At 53.9% G+C, this 20,065-nt stretch overlaps 1 long non-coding RNA gene across 1 annotated transcript in view; it reads left to right on the top strand.

Annotated features, from left to right (window-relative positions):
- Positions 1–10,597, top strand: part of LOC122447471 — a 300,507-nt gene extending 289,910 nt beyond the window's left edge. The window contains exon 4 of the long non-coding RNA XR_006271247.1: positions 9,653–10,597. This is a non-coding gene — a long non-coding RNA (uncharacterized LOC122447471). The remainder of the gene's footprint in view (positions 1–9,652) is intronic.
- Positions 10,598–20,065: the final 9,468 nt, after the last annotated feature.

Below are 20,065 nucleotides of genomic sequence, written 5' to 3'. Positions count from 1 at the left end.
CAGCCAGCCAGAGGGGGGATCTAGTAGGAAGACACTTCCTCCAGACCAGAGTCCAGCAGTGCTGTGTGCTTCTGTTTTCCATATATATATTTATAGCACAATTATTATCACCTCACAGTGACGTTCTTGTGACCTCAAGGTTAGGACTAACCAGATTATATTGAAAGGATCTAGACAAAAAGAAGAAGAGAATTATTTTTCAATGTAATTTGATAAATACATTTTCATGCAATTTTAGTTTAGTGTAAGAAAGCTTTTATGGTACATTTGGAATATATATGTAATCCCAAAGAAGAAAATAAAATCATTCCTAATCTAAAAGGCAGGGTAAGAGGGTGGCAGAGGATGAGATGGTTGGGTGGCATCACTGACTCAATGGACAGGAGTTTGAGCAAACTCTGGGAGATGGTGAAAGACGGGGAAGCCTGGCGTGCTGCGGTCCATGGGGTCCCAAAGAGTCGGACACGACTGAGTGACTGAACCGCAGCAACCTCATTCCCAGAGAGAAAGCTTTGTCAATGGGTGTGGTCGGTCAGATTAGGCATTTCTACCGCAAGCATCACACAGCTCCTGAAAAGACTCAGTTTTGCAAAATTTTAAAAACAAGACTAGGATGGAGTAGACTGTCAAAACCTCTGGCACTTTGCAACTAGAGCCCTGGCAGAAATGGGTAATGGATCCAAACACCCCTCCAGGGAACCCATGGCGAGATCTGGAGAACTCTGTGGATGTCAGGACCGGGCTGCTCTGGGTGCGGGCGGTGGCGGCCAGGGGTGCCGCGCACAGCACAGCACGCACAGGACGGCCCCACGCAAGGTGCCGTCAGACACCACACCGTCAGCAGAGCAGAAGCCCAGGGACCCGCCCTGGCCACCCCCTCCCCAGGGCCAGCCCAGCCTTCCCTCCCTGTGACGGCCGATCACCGCCCTCCCTCACCTCTCCACTCCTGACGCCTGTATCTTTTGTTTTATCGTGTGCATGCTCAGATGTGTCCCACTCTTGGCAACCCCAGGGACTGCAGCCCGCCAGGCTCCTCTGTCCATGGAGATTCTCCAGGCAAGAATACTGGAGTGGGTGGCCATTTCCTTCTCCAGCGGATCTTCCCAACTCAGGGATCAAACTCACGTCTTCTGCATTGGCAGGCGGGCTCTTTACCGCTGAGCCTCCTGTAATTCATTTACAAACACACATCTGCACAAAAACGCGGAGACAAGGGGGACGCACCCTGGTCCTGGAGACCCCACAGTCCAGACGGAAGATAATCTGGACAACTCCAGTTTGCTCTCCGTCCGTTAGTTCACCTAATCTTACAGGGCTTCCCTGATGGCTCAGACGGTAAAAAAAAAAAAATCTGCCTCTAATGCAGGAGATCCGGGTTCCATCCCTGGGTCAGGAAGATACCTGGAGAAGAGAATGGCAACCCACTGCAGTATTCTTGCCTGGAGAATCCCACGGACGGGGGAGTCCGTCGGGTCACAAAGAGTGGGACACGGCTGAGCGACTAACACACTTCACACACACAGTCACCGCCGCCCCCGAGGAAGGCCCGTGATAACGTTCGCTTATAACAGATAACAGACACAGAGGTTGGTGCGTTAACAGTCATGGCAGGTGAGAGCCACCATTAGCTTGCAAACAGCCGAACACCCCTCCAGGGAACCCCTGGCAAAATCTGGAGAACTTTGCTGACGTCAGGACTGGGGTGTCAGGGTCAGCGGCTACAGGGTCACAGCCAATATTCGTGGACTTTTCCCGTGCCGGGGGCTATGAATAAAGCGGTGAGCAAAAGCACTAAATAAACACAATTTACTATGACAATTGGTTGCTTTAATCATATACAGAAAATTACAAGTAAATTTATTTTTTAAATGTGTTCATCTTGAAAACTTTTTTCCTTTCAAAAATCTAACTTCTTTCATTTTTTAAAGGGTAAAAATATCACTAATTGCCTTTATATGGGTCTGTGGTTTCTGAAAAAAAAAAAAAGAAATGCATGGGTCTGTGTCGTTGTCCCAGAGGAGGGCCTTTTAAAAGAAACAACATCTAAATTAAAGAACAGCTAAATTAAAAACTCTCCCCCCAGGACATCAGCAAACGTAATGAGTTGATTGAAGGGGATTTTGTTTGTCTCATCTCAATTTTCTAGGGACAGTTTTCGCACTGTATCAATGAAAAAGAAAGCAACGTACAGGATAAGGATTAAATTTTCTAGTCACAAAAGTTGATTATTTCCCTTGCGGTGGTGCTGCAGTTGTGGGGGTTTCTTTGTGTCTGTGTAAGTTGCCCGGCGTGCGTGGGGGGTTGCTGAGCACAGGGCAAGAGGACCCAGAGAAGACTTTAACAGGCACAGGCCAGTATGTCCGCCAGGAGTCTCGTAGAGCTTTAACATTTAAATTTGGGTTTAAATGATTCAAAACCAAAGAAAACGAGAATGTAGGTCTTGTTTGCACTGGCCACGCTTCCATGCTCAGCTCCGGCCGGGACAGCGGCCCGCTCGCACCAGACTGAGGCCCGTCCCGGTGACCCCGGGCTGCCGACGGCGCCGTGAAGACCCCGAGTTTCTGACAGCCCCCTTCCCCCACGGGAGGGGCTGCCTGCAGACCCCACCTCCGTCTGTCCAGCCTTGTGCGTGAGGAGCACACGGCCGCGTCAAACAAGGTGACACCCTTCTTGTGACTGTAAAAATTTTGTCTCTTTTTGATACCATAAGAAAGAACAACCAGATTTTGTATGAATGTGCTTCTGAATTTGGCTTGAAAAAGTGCTCTGACTCTGAGACCCCTGAGGTTTCAGGGGTCCCCAAGACCCCACAGCCATGTTCTGGAAAAAGAGGGGGTCCCCCAGGGGTGTCTGTGGGACAAGGACCAGAACACAGATCGGACCCCAGCCCTCGACGGGACAGAGTCACGCGGAGCCCACATCCCCCGAGCATGGCCACAACGGCCCCACGTCCTCGTTAGGCCAGCGAGCCCCAGCCCCGTGGCCGTCAGAGGCTCTGCAGCTCTCGGCTCTGGGGAGTGTGCCCTGGGGTGGAGCAGAGAACAGAGAGAGAGAAGTTGAGGTTTCCCTTAGTCACAAGGGTTTCCATCCGTTCCCTGCTTTTCTATTCAGTTCAGTCGCTCAGCCGTTCCCGACTCTTGCGACCCCATGGACTGCAGCACACCAGGCTTCCCTGTCCATCACCCACTCCCGGAGCCTACTCAAGCTCACGTCCATTTAATCGGTGATGCCATCCAACCATCTCATCCTCTGTCGTCCCCTCCTCCTCCCGCCTTCAATCTTTCCCTGCTTTAGGAAACAGCAAGTTCAGGACGATGGACCTGGAATTGTGTGTGTGTGACAGACTGAGGTGTGATTGATTCAGAAAACTGTGTACGTTCAAGACGTACAGTGAGTCCATCAGTAAATGCATCATAAATTTGACACATTTATGTATCACAACATGATACTACCATAGCCTTAGCTAACTCGTCTATGCTGTGACGTAAGCATCCTTTCTTTGTGGTGAGACCATGGAGGATCCGTCTGCTGGAGACTTTGAAGTTGACGGAATGGTCTCCGTGACATCCTCACCCTGCTGGGCGCCGGGTCCCAGGACTCACTCACCTTCTAGGTGCGACTCTGGGCCCTTCACCCAGCATCTCCCTGGTCCCCCAGCCGCAGCCCCTGCTAACCACTCTGTCCTCCGCTTCTATGAGCTCAGCTTTTTAAAATTCTGCAAATACGTGAGGCCACACAGTTGGTCTCTGACTCGTCTCAGCGGCGTGCCCGCAGGCCTGTCCACGGTCTTGCAGAGGGCAGGGGCTCCTTTTCTGTGGCCACACGATGGTCTCTTCCAGATATTTAGTGAGAGAGATGCAAGCAGGATGTTGAAATGATACCTGCACTCCCGTGCTCACTGCAGCTTTGCTGACAGCAGTGGCCAGGCTCCAGAAGCAGCCCACCTGTCTCTCGGACGTGTCTGCTCTAAGGACCAGGTGTGAGAAGGGAGGAATCATTCCAGGCCATAGAGGGCCAGTCCCTTGGGGACCTCCCAGTCCCCGGTTTAAACCACAGGCCTTGGAACCATTGACTGGCAGCCCCAGACCATGTTTCCTCCTGGCCAGTACGGTCGTTCCTTCGCATGGGGAGCAGTGCCCCCATTTCCGTGGGGCCCAAACCGTTGAGGGTGGAGGGTTTCCCTCACTCCTGCAAGACCCAGTGAGGGGTTGTTCCCAGCCAACGTATATCTGACAACATGAAAAGTGTCGTGGGATGCAGCCCGACCCTGCCAGCGAGCGGGCACACGCCCTCGGCCGCGGAGCCTTTGAAAGCGGGGCGAGTGTGCGTGGGTGTGCCGGGCTGGGCCCCTGCAGCTGCTGGCTGCGGCGTTTGCTCTCTTTGTTCCTCACGACCTCTTTGCACTGAACCCCAGATGCGAGTGAAATGGTCACAAAAGAAGTATCTGGGTTAAATGCGTGGCAAACAGGTTTAAAATTACTGCTCATTGTCTGCACGCAGATGCAAGCCTCAAACAAATGCAAAACCTCAGGCAGACACGCAGGGAGGGCAGCCGGAGCTGGCGCTGAGTGCTGCCCAACGCTGAGCTGGGGGTTCGGCCACGGCCCAGCCACCTGCCCGCGGGGCTCAGGTCCAGCGGCCAGAGGATGGGGAGAGCCGTGGCCCGAGCGTGGGGGAGCCAGGAAGGCAGCCCTTGTTTCCGTGACAAGCTTGACCCCCTGAATCAGGGCCTTTGCACGCCTGGCGTCCTGGGAAGGCCTGTGACCACGAGCCCCAAGCTCACCACTGCCCTTTGTGCTCAGGACGACTTCGCGTGCTTTGCCCAGCAGCGCTCCCCCGGCGCACACCCGGCACCGTCCCTGCATGGAAGCATCCCGTCACGGTGGCTCAGCTCACCTCCGCCTTCCTTGCTTTTCCCGAGTGCACCCTCTGTGTTCTGCAGGCTGCCAGCAGCTCACCCTTACTTGGCACAGCCCTGAGCCCGGCCTCAGTGCAGACCTGTTGAATATGGTGCCTGGATCCTTTGACGGCAACTGGATCACAGAACCTGGATCTCTTGACACCAAGCCTTCATGCAAAGTCTTCCTTGTCATTACAGCTCCATTAGAGATGGCTCTGGCACAGCTCACCTGCACTGGGCATTTCAAAGAGCATTGCACTCTGCCCTCCATGTTGGGGACTCACTCACTGGGCAGACTGGGGTCTGAGGCAGGCTGCATCTGCCCAGGTGGCCTCAGGATCGGAGCCTGGACAGAATCCTCTCTGACGTCTGTGTAGACGTCTCTGCTGACTTAAAGGAGGGGGGACCAGCACCCCCCTCCTTTCATTCTCAATATTTTAGTGTCAAGATGATACTTGGGGGAAGAAAAGGTAATATTTTACCTTTTGAAATCTGACTTCTGATCATGGAGATGATTTACTTGATTCTGCTCCTTAAGTGTTTTGCCAAAGTGGCTGAAAATGAAATCTCAGACAAACTGCTTGAAACTTGGTTCACCCTCATGGCATCACACAGAGTCGGGCATGACCAACTGACTAACTTCTTCTTGCCACGTATGAAAATTTAATATAAAGGGGAATTTAAAATGCCTAAATGCTGCTGAAAAGTATAACCTTCCACTGCTTCTCAGCTCTTCGCATGTCATCTGGTCATGTGGGGAGGGGTCCAGCTATCTCTCTCACATCAGGCTCCTGAGAAGTCAGGGGTGACTGATGGTGGCTTGGTCAGGACCTGCTCTGCCAGCGTCTGAGAGGAGAGCGGGTGGGTAGGGGAGTGGGCCTCAGTGGCCCTGCCCCCTGGAGCAGGCACAGTGCGGCCAGGGCCATGGGCCGCAGTGTCCTCTTGGGGTCTTGAGCAGAAATGCCTCTGTGTCTGCTTCACGTCCAAGAACTGAGCGGTTCCCCAGAGAAAGCTTCTCCACGCTGCATGTGCGACCTCGATGTCTAAACCCCAGAAGGAGGACCACTGGACACATATTTTCTGCATTAATAACATTATTTTTTTCCACCAACATGCTTTGAACCCTAAGGCCATGAGGACAGTGAGACATTTTAAGCTCCATTAAAGCCAGAAGGGATCTTTGAGACTCTCCCCGGACCCTCACGAGGGACATGAGTGGACTTAAATCCGTGAGGCTGCTGTCTGTGTCCACAACACAAAGCAGAAAATGGAAACAGAGGGTTAGCGGGGCAAAGCCGCAGCGTGCAGGGCCCGGAACCCGCATCGCTCCTCCTCTACTGAGTCCACACGAGATGAGGGTCCCTGCTCCTCCTGGGTGTATGTGAGTGGCTGTCTAGAACCCTCACAAGCAACAATTATCTTTATAAAAAGCCCGGCAATGCTCGGCCCTCAAGTCCTTCCAGAGGGGCCAGTCCGGGGTCCCCTCCCCCAGCCGCACTTCACAAACCACAGGCCCAGAGCCACAGGTCCGACTGGCTCATCACGGTCCAGAGGCGGGGAGAGGCAGAGACCCCCAGCAAGGTTCATTACTAGCAAGCCTCCCCCGCCCCAGCATCTCCGCGCCCCACTCTCCAGTTTCCATTAGCCGAGAGCAGATGGGGCCTGGACACGGCAGCCTGGGCCTGGAGGCAGCGGCATGGGGGAGCCTTCTGGGGATTCACAGAGTGCTGGCCTCTCTGTTTACGTGGGAGGTGCTCCCTGCAGTGCCCAGACCCTCCTCTCTCAAGGGAGGCGGGGGTCCCCAGGTCCCCTCCTGATTCACTTCTAAGAGCTGCTGCACTGGAGTGATCTGTCCTTGCAGTGGGCTCGCTCTTCCTCGTGGGCGAGCTTATGAACAGCACAGCCTCTCGGTGAAGAAGGGGTCTCCAGGGGGCCGGTGGCTGACATTTAGCAGAGGGGTGTCTGCCTCCAACCAGGGATGTGATAAATGAGAGAGACAGAGAGGCTTCTGCAAACACACACACACGCTGTTGGCTGGCAGACATCAGCGTAGAAACTGCACAACTGGGTCACCCCAACACCTGAGACTCTTTATCTGTAGTGAGGGTGGAAGTGTTAGCTGCTCAGACCTGTCTGACTCTCTGCTGACCCAATGGACTATAGCCCGCCAAGCTCCTCTGTGGGATTCTCCAGGCAAGAATATGAGAGTGGGCTGCCATTCCCTTCTCCAGAGGATCTTCCCAACCCAGGGATGGAACCTGGGTCTCCCACATTGCAGGCAGATTCTTTCCCATCTGAGCAGCCAGGGAAGCCCCTTTATCTGTGACACAGGAGTGAAAACACTCGCAGAGGGGCCCTGGCACCATGACTGTGAACTCTGCCGGGCGCTTGGGAGACATCTGTGTGGAGCTGGCGTCCGGCGAGGTGGGCATGGGGGGCACCATTCTGGTGAAGATGTGTGAACTGGAAGCACCCGGGGGTCTGCAGGCAGAGGCTCCCAGCGTGGCCCCTCCAGGGGCACTGGGGCCTGGTGGGGGGGGGCTAGGGGTTTCCCTGGCATGGGAGGAAGCTGGAAGCAAGGATGCTCACAGCCTGCCATCTAGGGTCAGTCCTTATAGATGAGAAAGGCGGCCTGGGGAGGAACATGAAGATGCCCAGGTTGTTTCCAGGGGCAGCTTGGGGGAGAGACGGATGAGGAGATAGAACTCGGTTGAGGGAGGGGTGGGGACTCCCGTTTGCTGGGCGCCCTGCCCACGGCAGACCTTGGCACATGTGCCCCGGCCTCTCTCCCATATTGTAGCTCAAGCAGGTGATCTTTACTACCCGCCCGTGATAGAGACTTGTGATTCCCACAAAATAGAAGTTCAAGTCAGGGCAGGGAGACGGGAGCTTCTGAGAGGAGCTGCAAACAACACTGAGGATAATAACACATCCCACTGAATACTTAGAGGTGACGTCAATTCAGTCTAAGAGAAAAGTGGTTCAAGCACCTAGATGCTGCAACAGGCACCTCCCACCTCCACACCTGAAAAGGAAATGGATTTTGTTATGCCCTTGACTGTTCTTATTTGTGACATGAAAAGTGAAAGTGAAAGTCCCTCAGTCATGTCCGACTCTTTGCGACCCAACGGACCATACAGTCCATGGAATTCCCCAGGCCAGAATACTGGAGTGGGTAGCCTGTCCTTTCTCCAGGGGATCTTCCCCACCCAGGGATCAAACCCAGGTCTCCCACATTGCAGGCAGATTCTTATTTGTGACATACACACAAACTTCTACTTAGGTACATAAGAAAATGGGCAGGAAACCAGGTTTCCTGGGGACATCAAGAGTCGCTTTGGGATCTGGAGTTCCACTTCTGTGGTGTGAAATTAAGGACATTTAACGTACGGTGTTTGGGGTAATTTGTTACACGGCAGCAGACAGCTGATACAAAGCCCCGTGGGGAAACCCTTCCCGAGGGTTCTGAGAGTGTCCTTTGAGTGCCCAGGCATTCAGGGGCCCAGCTGTCCCTCCTCCTCAGTCACTGGAGGAAGAGCATCGCTCTCTGAGGAGACTTCCCTGGGCTGAGACCGAAATGCAGCCAACAGGCTTGAACCACAGGCTGAGGGCTCAGCATGGTGTGTCCCCTTTTTTCTTTAGAAGGTCAAAAGACTGCGTGCAAACTGGGTCCTCTGGGTCATTTTGTCCTCACACGAGCACCTCCTCCCCCCCAGCCAGGCCATTCCCGACTTTATGAAAATACGGAATGAATATGAGCCAAATTGACCTCAAAAGCCAGCACTCTATTTTGGAGGGAAAAAAAGGAATAACTATTCCTTGTTTCAGTGCAGGAAAACCCAACTAAAATTATTGAGCATTATTTGAGAGAAAGGTTACCGAAAGCACAGCGCACTTGGGGCTAATTAAAGTGGGCAGGACCAGAAGAGATCAGATGCACACGTGTTAAACAGGAGGGCTGGATAACATCCGCAATAAGCCTAAACACGTTGGAAGCACCCTTTCAGCCTGTGTGAAGACAGGCAGGCCCAGCTGGGCGCTGGCCGTTGTCCTGACGCGGGGCTCCACCTGGTCTCCCCGGTCGCTCTCCAATGCTGCAACCTGAGTGGCAGGCCTTACCTCCCTCATGATGCTGAGAGTGATCTGCCCGAGAAAGTCTTCACTTCAAGCCCTAGCGATGCCAGGTGAAGGTTCAGTGATTTACCGACCTTTTCCCCTGTGTCTGGGAGTGACTCCAGAGCAAGGGAGGCAGGTGCAGAAGCTAGCCCCTTCATGGAGCGAGCATGACCTTGCCATCAGGCCTCTCCTAGGAGATGCTTGGTGCACCTGAGATCCCGAGAAGCCCGATCCATCAAAGTAAGATTCAGCTGTAAAGAAACGGAAGTTGGTGATAATGTAACAAACAGCCTGGGGTAAACTATTAGCCTTTGGGGAGGGAACTAATAGTTTTTTTAAAAGTACTTATGATTAGGACTTATCATTAGCACTTATGATTAGTAGCATTATGATTAGGTTGAGTGCCAAGTAAGATACCTGAGAATAAAATCAAAATAATGAAAAAGAAAGAAAGAAAAGAAACACAGAGTGGAACAGCCCAGACCGGCATAGTGAGTGTAAGGTCAGTGGGAACCACATCCTTTCCAGGTTCTGCCCTACCATCCATGGGGGGTGGGCCTTAACCCCAAAGGTGGAGTTGGACTTGCCCCCCAGACACTCCCTGACCCTGACCGCATCTTGCTCTTCACTCTGCAGGCCCTGCTGTCCACTCCGTTGCGGAGCCCGGCCCAGTGGGCCCCCGCATCCTCCCACCCTCCTGCCACTCTGAGAAGGTGCACAGTCCTTGGAGTTGTGAGGGGCAGGTGCCCCCCGGAAGGTCTGCATCTTCAAGGAACAGGAGCATCTCCTCCTCACCTGTCTTGATCCTCCTGGTGCACCCACAATGCAGGGGCTATGTGCCCGCATCCCCGGACCAGTGGCCACAGACACCCCCCAACGGCAAGGAGGGCAAGACCCTGCTGGGGACATTCTGACATTTCTGGGTCTGACTGTCCGTGGAGAGCGATCAGGAGGGAACTGAATATTCGCCAGGACGGAACTAACTGCGTGACGGAGATTGAGAGCCTGTTGGCACAAAGTGGACAGGCAGTTGTTCGAAGAACAGCTGTCATCAAACACCGGGACCACTCTCCAGTGTGTGACCCCCCAGGGGGCCGCAGAGCACGCGGGGACATGGGGACTGAGAGGGTGTGATGGTGGAGAGACGGGCACCGGTGGCCCACCGCCAGCGGCTTGCCAGCCCTTCAGCCTCTCCACGGAGCCCATGTTCCCTCCTCCTGCTGTCCAGGCCAGCGCCTGCAGGCTGGGGCTTGGGGCCACACTGAGCTATGCTCCCTGAGGAGGGCCAGTCCTACCCCGGGCTCTTAGACAACTGGGCTCTGGAGGACGCCCGTCTCCTCTGCTGAAACCCAGAGGAACTGGAGACAACGTCCTCCCTGCAGCTGAAACTTGCTGGCTTCCTTATCAGCCTCTCAGCCCTGGAGCAGCTAGCCAGGATCGACACCTCGGTGTAGGTCGATTGGAGTTGGATTACAAATGGCACTCGTCTGAGAGAGGAGGTGGTGGACTCTGTATCTGAAGGCATGCCCCGCAGGCAAGGATGGACCCAGAAGCAAGCACGCACGCCTGAGTACTCCGTCCTCAGGCAGGTAAGTCTGAACGCCCTTCTCCTTCTGCTGAGCGATGATGGGCTTCTGTCAGGAGGAAGGTGGAGAAGTTCTAGGGAACGCTTGCTCCATCAAGGTGGTCGTGTGTTCTTGTGGACTTGGGGGCAGGGGGATTGTCTCTGGAATCCCTGGATTGTTACTGCCATTTTGCCATTTTCTATGTCTTGAAACCTCATAATTTTTCAGATGAGACCTAGATTCAGAATGGAGAGCTCAGATTTGTCACGTTTTTGTGTCAAGATTTTAGAAAAGGTGAGGGAGGTGCTGAAAACTAAACAAAAGATTTGTTAGAATTAGAGAAATTTGGGTCATAAGAAAAGTTGTAAATTCAATTCACTTAATTTTACCAAGCATTTCAATGCAGAGTGAAAAGCTTGAATGGCTCTGGGTCTGGGCATTAGGGGAGGAATAAGGTTGTGGATGAGAGGGGCTGTGCCCAGGGCTGGACGTCTCTGGGTGGCTGACACTGCCTTTGGCAACATGCAAAATAGACCTTCTAGAAGGACAGGGGGTCAGAGTGGCAAGTCCAGCCAAACCTGTGCCTTTTACCTGAAAAAGGTGAAAGTTGCGGGTGCAGAGAGGGGGTGGTCCCCAGGTGTGCCTCTGGGCTCCTCTAGTGCAGACGGGTGTGAAGGAGAAGGCCACACACGTGGACACACACACACAAACACATGGGTGCACATGTACATGCATACACACATGCACGCACGGGTACACATGCACACACATATGCACACCGGCACACATGTGTGCACACACACATAGGTACACGCATGTGCACACAGAGACACATGCATGCACAGGTACATGCATGCACACATACAGACACATGCACACATGTACACATGCTTGCACACACACATGTACAGCCACATATGCACACAGAGACACATGCACACACAGGTACATACATGCACACATACAGACACATGCACACATGTACACATGCTTGCACGCACACACTTGTACAGACACATGCGCACACAGAGACACATGCACGCACAGGTACATGCATGCACACATGCAGACACATGCACACATGTACACATGCTTGCACACACACATGTACAGACACACACGCACACGCAGGTGCACACGGCTGTGCCCAGGCTCTAGCCGGTGGTGAGAAGCCTCCCGGCGCTGGCACAGCCCCCCGCGGGGTCCCCACATGAGTGCACAGATGCAGGACGGGAGCGTGTCTGGGAGCTCACACAGGACCAACTTTTCCAAAAGGTGAGAGTAAAGTTTCCATGTCTTGAGGACTGTTTATTGTTTTTCTAGTTCTGTTGATAAAGTATTATCTTAAAGCGTGAAGCAGTTGTTTTCTGATGAGAGTGACCGTGGATGGTCCACTCAAGCTTGCAGCAAAACTGGTACCTTCTTCGCGTCGTCGGGGGCGTGAATGTTTTCAGCAGGGACATTTTGCTGCGTGCTTTAAGACTCACCAGCATGGCTGTCACCACAGTAACCTTTGACCCACCAGTCCCACTGTCAGGACTCTGTCCTAAGGAAAAAAGTTAAATAACGCACATGAAAATATGCATGACGGTCCATTCATAACAGACAAAAATCAGTAAAAAGGCAAAAGGAAAACGATTTCTAAATTGTGACACGTAAATCTGTTGGAATTTCTTGCAACTGTTTGACATGGGGAAATCAAACTTTTTATTTATTCCATATCCCATATTTAATAATTTTAATGTAATGATAGTTTGATTTAATAATTTTAATTTAAGCCAAAAGAAAAGCTGAAGGGAATAAACCTCTTTTCTCATCTTTCATTTAGATGTAACAATATTTTATTCTGATTTGATAGATATTAGTCTTATTTAGCCTCTTATGTCATGCTTTGTCTTTATTCCCTCTTGCCAGAGGCTTTTTTCTAATGTCCCCAAGATTCCTCCCCATGGTGAACACAGCTGTGTTGCTGTGAGTGGCCTAGGTTACGTGTACAAGACGCTCAGCTGCCCCCGAGGAGGGAGCCTCGCAAGGCTGGGGGCCACAGGAACCCCAGCCCGAGCGCAGAAGGCCCTAGGACCGTGCTCTCTGAGGAGGGTCGTGGGTGTAGAGTCCTGAGGCCACAGGGCAGATGCACAGGGCAGAGCCTGGCAGGGTACGTCCACATTTACCTCGTGTTTCCCTCTGGGGCTTCCCTGGTGGCTTAGCTGGTGAAGAATCCGCCTGCAATGCGGGACACCTGGGTTCCATCCCTGGGTTGGGAAGATCCCCTGGAGGAGGGAAAGGCAACTCACTCCAGTATTCTGTCCTGGAGAATTCCATGGACTGTATAGTCCATGGGGTCGCAAAAGGTCGGACACGACTGCGACTTACACCTTCACTTTTCCTCTAGGAAATGGAGTGAGTTCACACTCAGAGCAGCTCTCCTCAATGCTGTTTCCACCCTTCTGATCTTTTCCTGCCTCAGAAGTAAACTCTAGTTTCCGTGTAGTTTCAACTTGTTCTCTTATTGGAGTGAAGTTGAGCTTCTGTTCGTGTATTAAGCTAAGTGCACACAGGACTGTACCCTTAATAGTGGTTAAGATAGTAAATTATGTGCTTCTTACCACAAGTAAAAAAGCTGTTCTGTTCTTTTTCATAAAGAAACATTCACAGTTGCAGTCCGTGTGTTTGCCTTCACTGTAGTAAGTTTTAGCGGATTCCTCTGGGTTTCTAGGTAGACACTCGTATTTCCTGAAGTCAGGGTAGCATCGCGTCGCCTTCAGTCACGCCAAGGAGCAGAGGCGTCCCGTCCTCTGTCCACTCCGCAGGACACGGTCACTCTCCTCGCCATGACTCCATGGTCCGGTGTCATCGGCCATCGCCAGAGGAAACCTGCTTCTAGTTCTTTCCCTGGTGGCCTAGTGGTAAAGGACCGCCTGCCAGTGCAGGAGACAGAAGAGCCGTGGGTGCGATCCCTGGTCAGGAAGATGCCCCGGAGGAGGACACGGCGACCCACTCCAGTGCTCTTGCCTGGAGAACCCCACGGACGGAGGAGCCTGGCAGGGTACAGTCCACAGGGTCACAAAGAGTCAGACATGAAGCGACTTAGCACGCATGCAGTGCTAGTTCTGGTTTCCTTAACATCGTTCAGTCTTCTGCTTCCAGCAGGAGTGTCCTATGTTCTAGGAAGATGTCCTTGCATCGGAAAGAATAGAAACAGGAAAAGGGCCCCTCTCCAACACTTCTTATTCAACAGGGCCCTCTGACTGGAGTATTTCAGATACTCCAGATCCAGCTCCGAGTGAAAGCTCAGTGTCTCTGCCTCAAACTGTGAGATTTTTAGTGTAATTTAGCCCGATTGCTCCTGATTACAATCCTGGATCTTGCACCTTTTCCCTTTTTAAGGAAATTATGTTTGTGTTCATTGGGGACGAACAGCGCTCTGACTAGTAAGAGGTCTGGTCTCAGGTTCCTGGTTCTTGTTACGACAAATCAGTGTGAAACAGACCAAGCCTCCCTGTCAAGAGCATCTAGGAGAACACGGTACAATTGTTTCGAGATACGCCTGAGGGTGCAGAGAGCTGCCAGGCAGCCCAGGAGAGAACCAGGCTCCCGGAGGCGGGACGCTGGCAGAGCTGAGCCCCTGTTTGCACAGACTCAGCTCCAAGGCCTTTCCTGCCTGATAAGCACCGTGGGCCAAGAAACGGGAAATCTTGGCAGATTTTAGAAGCCAGAGGGGCTGGGGACCTGGGGAGAGCTTCTGCACGTCTCTGGTTTAGAGGGACTCAGGGTCACCAAGACAGGGCTGGCTGGCGGAGCCCGGAGCCCCGGGGAAGGGACGTATCAGACGTGTGGGTTGTCTTTCATCTTGAAGCGTTTGTTGACTCTTGGCCACCTCTGGTCCTTGGGTGGAGATGCTGCTTGCGTGCTAAGTCATTTACATCAAGTCCAACGCTTTGTGACCCTGTGGACTGTAGCCCGCCAGACTCCTCTGTCCATGGGATTCTCCAGGCAAGAGTACTGGAGTGGGGTGCCATGCCCTCCTCCGGGGGATCTTCCTGACCCAGGGATCGAATCCACATCTCTTACGTCTCCTGCACTGGCAGGCGGGCTCTTAATCACTAGCGCCACCTGGGAAGCCCCTGGTGCTGCGTGGGTACTCAGCCTCCATCTGCTACAAAGACTGCTATTCTGGACGCTCAGAGGTTGGGAAGATGAGGTAAAATTCCTAAAATCTGATAGAAAATGAAGAAAAGAATCCTCCAACTGTAGGACAGCCACGCCATTCCTGGGCCTCTCATTGACATATGTTGGATCTGGGATGATCTCACGATCTTGTGAGATCGCAGTGGATCCCACAAGATTCTGCCTTTCTGACAAGCATCCAGGTGACGCTGAAGCCGCTGGCCCATGGACTTCACTCTGAGCATCAAGGCGCCAGAGAGAGCACTAGTGTGTGACATGCTCACCAGTCTTGAGACCAGTGTGGCTCAAGAGAGCCACAGACACACAGTTCCTCCAAAAGGCCTGGTTCCAACAAGGCTGCAGCGAGAAGCAGAGGAAATGGACCCGGCGGGAAATGTCAAGTAAACGCTTTGAATGAGCGCATGGGAGCTGCCGCGGTGTGGGTAGGGTGTGGGTGGGGTTCCGATCACGGATCTGCCACCCAGTAGCTGCGTTTCCCCGTCTGGAGCGAGTGGGTAGGATTCCATGATGTCTAGCAAAGTTCAGCCCGAATCTGCGACCCTCCTGACTGCGGCGAGGGGAGGGGGTCCCCCCGGCCGAGCTCATCACCATGTGTGCTGAGTGGGAGCCGCTAGGGTTGACGTGAAGCCAGGGCCTGAGAGACGGCCAGATGCTGCAGACTGGAATTTGCATGTTTAACTGCTGTTTTCCCAGGAAATCTGAAATGTCACAATTGTCTTCACACCGCTTGCGAGCCTGCAGTGTCAGAGTCCAGCGTGTATTTGTCATGTTGTGCGAGGACTCGCGTTGGCCCAAATCATGGGCTTGGGGTTGTTGCTGTTGAGTCTCCAAAGTCCTAAAAAGTTGTATCAGCTGCAAAGCAGTGGGGGAGTTCTGCGTACTTTGTGCAGTCACTGAAGCTGTCCGGTCCGACCAGAATGACCACGCGCTCTGGGAGCGCTCTTGTGTTCACACAGCTGTGCTGTCTGTCGCTCAGTCGTGTCCAGCTTTGTGACCCCGTGGACTGTAGCCTGCCAGGCTCCTCTGTCCATGGGGTTCTCCAGGCAAGAGTCCTGGAGTGGGTCGCCATGCCCTCCTCCAGGGGATCTTCCCGACCCAGGGGTCGAACCCGCATCTCCTCTGTCTCCTGCACTGTAGGCAGATTCTTTCCCGCTGACCCACCTGGGAAGCCCTCTCTGCACTCAGATGGAGGATACGTTCCCTCCTGTCCAGGCCTGCAATCGAGGGGGGACGGTGTGAGGAGCCTCAGAACCAGTTCCCACCTGAGCCGCATCCCTAGAGTTACTGGGACTGCGACCTCCAGCGCCTGCCCTGCCACCTCCCAAGCCACACTCTGAGGGTAGCTGGGGGGCTTCCTGGAGAAGAACAGGGACCCCCCCCAGGAGAAACAGGTCATGTGCACATATGTGGAGCTCACTGCAGCAGGTGGTCGGCCGCCCTCACCCGTGTTGGGCAGAGACTCTGCCGTGTGCGGCAGAACAGGAGAAATCGAAGTGGAAAGGGAGGGGCAGGGTGCCTGGGGAGGCTGTCGGCCTGGGTGACCGCGGCAGGTTGTTGGAGCCGGCGGCCCGCGTCCAGGGCAAGGGGAGCACGTGGCTCTGTGGTTGGTCCTGAGTTGGAGGCAGGGACGAACGTGGGGAAGCTGTCGGTCACTGATCAAGCCCTCGCCATTTGGGTTGTTGTCTGGCTTCCTGGATCCTTACTGGGGACAGTGGTCAACGTCCTGCTCAGCTGACTAACCGGCAAGGGCTGGCTTCCTGCAAGCCTGGCTTAGAGCGGCTGCCTCCTGGGCGGCCTCTGTCCACAGGAGGCCGGCTTTTCAGGCAGGCTGCTGCAGTGTGGGGAGAGCTCCATCTTTATGGACCGTCTGGCCTGGACCATGTGTAGATTCAGTCTCTCCAGTTTCAAGTGTCAGTGATGAGGTGACGTCTTGCCAAAGCTTTAAGAGAGTCAAGACAGTTCCCAGTTCAGAGCAGCCGCTAAAATGTCCTGAAAGTCTTTTTAGAGTGACAGCACCCCTCAACCCAACCCAACAGAGGGGGCTCTGCCCATTCTAATGGGAGACTGCCAGTCTCCCCGATGGAAAAAGACAGACATCTGCAGGGGACGCAGACGCTGGAGAACAAAAGCAGGGGGCGGTGGCTCCGGGGGGCCTGGAGGTGCCGGAGCCAGAGAAGAGGCGTAACTGGGAGTCGGGGAGAGGCTGCCCCTCCCCTTGGGCGGACCCCAATTTCCAAGCAAATTGTGACGCCCAGCACACTCTTTCATGTAACTTAATTTTGGAGAGCGGGGAGGCGCATTTGAGTCACTGAAAATGAACACCACACACTCACAGCCGTGACTGGAGTGGCTCCAGGTTGTCAGGGAGAGGCTGGGCTGCCTTGGGGTGGAGGGGTGAAGCCAGGCTTGCACAGACGGGCCCATCCCCATGAGGCTTCATCCAGCCGGGCCCCGCGGAATCCCATCCCTGAGACGGCCAACCCGCCACTATTTCAGCAAAACCACAACCTCTGTGCAGTCTCCAGGGAGGATTTCAGTCAATGCTGTGCCTAAGTACCCTTGAGAGAAAAGGCAAAATCAGTCGTACTGATCTCATTTTTATTTGAATTTTATCATTTGGTTTCTCGTGGATTTTTACATTAGCTTCATTTATATAAACGTTGCACTGAAGTATTCTTTACCTCCAGGAAGGGCTGTTTTGACGCATCCCGGCATTTTGTGCCCAAGGTGAGTCAGTGGTCCCAGCGCCCACCTGCCTCCGGTATCCTGGAGTCCAGTGTGGCCCTGGACCTCCTCCACTTCCACACGCCGTCTCTGTGTCCTTCACACTGTACAAGGCCTGGTCTTACACAAGGAAAACACGCAGCTGAAACTCACTGTAAGGATGTTACGGAATGCGAACTGAGCAAGGCAGGGCAGCTCCGCATTTCGGAAGCAGCGGTGATGGACCGGGTCAGCATTCTGCTACTGGGGACAGAACGCCTGCCTGCGTGCAGCTGGGCAACTGACGAGGCTGCAGACAGAGCCCCAGACACGGCAGACGCTGCTCGCAAACAAGACCTCAGGGGACGGGGGACGGCGCTGCCGCACGACTCGGAGGAGAGTTTGTGAGCTATGGGGCAGCCACCTTATCCGCGTGCTAACCCGGTGCTGAACACGTGAAGACGCTCATCCAACTGAACCGGGCCCCCCCCCCGCCCCCGTGGATGACAGCATCGTCCACAGATGCGTCTTGGACATAGGACACAGGACAGAAAATTGAGGACGCTGGTGGTGAACGTGGTCATTGACTCAGCGGGCGTGAGCACTGCCCAAAGGGGTGACCACAGTGGGTACTGTCCTCCGAATGCCGTGACCTCATGATGAGCAGCTCTCATCATGCAAGGCTGCTCCAGGAGCTCTGGCTCCCAGGGGGCGACCCACGTGGGCAGGGCTGGGGGTGTCTGGGGCTACCTCATGGGAACTACCTCAAGTCCCAGCAAGTGCAAGGTCCCAGAGCTGCCAGACAAGCTACAGGACTCCCACGGAATTTGAGCTTCAGATAAACAATGAATGCTTTTTTAGTATTAACACATCTCAAACAGTGCTCAGGCATTCTATGTTTCTATTTCCTATCTCTGGGAACCCTAAACAGATGTCAAGGCTTTGGAAGTTGAAGAATGCAGATGGAATCACCATGTTACTGGTAAGGGGCTGCTGGGGGCCTGGGGCAGGGGCTTCCAAAGGCCCCCTTGGAAGCCCAGTCTTGGCAGCTTTGGCTCTAGGTTTTTGTAAATTCCTGAGAGGAGCGTCAGAGCCAGAAAGCTGCAGGGGATGGGGAGGAGCCGTGGAGAGAGGAAGGCGATGATTAAGGGGGTTGGGGGACTGTGTGATTTATGGTTTATGAGTAGAGATTTAAAGACCCAGATAGGATTTCCCTTAATTGTACAAAGACTAATTATCCAAAGACTACCGACAGAGATGAATGCCTGAAAATATCTTTCTGGGCAAAAGCATCAAAGGTGATTAAACTCTGTTGGAATCAGGGACAATGGGACGGCGTCAAGAAAAGAAGGAAAAGTTCTTAAGACAGATGGGTTTTTCCTAAAACCACCACATTCACACTCATAATACAGCCGGCCTGCTGCTTTGCTCTCTTGGACATTTTGCCTCCTTTTAATCTTTGGATGCTTTTCCTCATCTGTGAGAACATCCGTGCCCATTGTTTGGGGTTCGCCGAGGACCAGGAGCTGGTGAAGGAAGGATGTTTCTGTTCCTGAGACATTAAGTAATTTGGGGTCTTAGACGACGTATAAAATAAGAGGAGAGAACAGACCATCTAGAGGGAGGGGGCAGGCTGCACCCCCAGCGCAGCTGAGATCCGCTCAGGGCTCGCTGGGTTCTGGCGACTCCAGGGCCGAATCCAGCACCCCACATGGCGAGTCTGTGCTCTGAGGGGCCTTCCTGGAGGCGAGCAGGACGGTTCTGGGTGATGGTCTGGGCTGCAGACGTCCGGTTTTGCACATTATTCAGGCGTTGGTTTGAATGTCAGACATTACAGGGCCTGAAAGCATGGGGCCGAGGGGCCACCCCCGCCTCCAGCAGCAGGTGACCCGCCTGGCCGTGAGGAGCAGCAACTCCATGCTCCTCCGAGAGTGGCCCGCCTGCCGCCCACTGGGGCCTGGCTCCCGGGAGGCGGGCCCTCAGCCAGATGACGGCCTCGGGATGGACCTCGGTCCCGCGCCCCCGTGGTGAGAGCGCGGATGAGTGACGCAGCTGCTGCGGGCCCCGGGGGGTGGGCTGGGCGCGGGAGATGGGGCGCCCGTCACGGGAGTCCGGGTCTGCTGGCTGTCAGTCTTTCCCCGGAGGACAGACCCTGGAGAGGCAAGGAAGCCATCACTGTGTTGTGGCACACTCTCCTTTGGGTCTGGTGTGGCCCACAGTCAGGCTGGTGTGAGTCTGCCTGCCTCCCCACTGGGGCAGGAATTCTTGCCTCCACAGAGTTCACAGGTCCGACACCCACCGTGTCCGCTGAGCAGTCCCCAGGACACGGGGAGGACCTCTCACAGCTCATCTCCTAGCATCACCCCCGAGGTCATCTCAACCACCAGTCCCCACATATGGATTCGCTGAAAGGTGCCCTGGGGACACGACCCAACACATGTTACTGGACAACGTTTTGGAAGATACAGATTCAGAGTCTGTTTCACAGAAAATGCAGTTAATCACCCTCTGGGTATAAATTAGTTTGGGTGCATGTTGTAATATATAATATGCGTGCACCAATAATTCCTCTCAGACCAGCTATGAATTTATC

This window comes from Cervus canadensis, chromosome 9 (genome assembly GCF_019320065.1).
Source record: "Cervus canadensis isolate Bull #8, Minnesota chromosome 9, ASM1932006v1, whole genome shotgun sequence".
Lineage (NCBI taxonomy): Eukaryota > Metazoa > Chordata > Mammalia > Artiodactyla > Cervidae > Cervus > Cervus canadensis.
The sequence above is the reverse complement of the archived record's forward strand: the minus strand, read 5'-3'. Positions and strand labels throughout refer to the sequence as shown.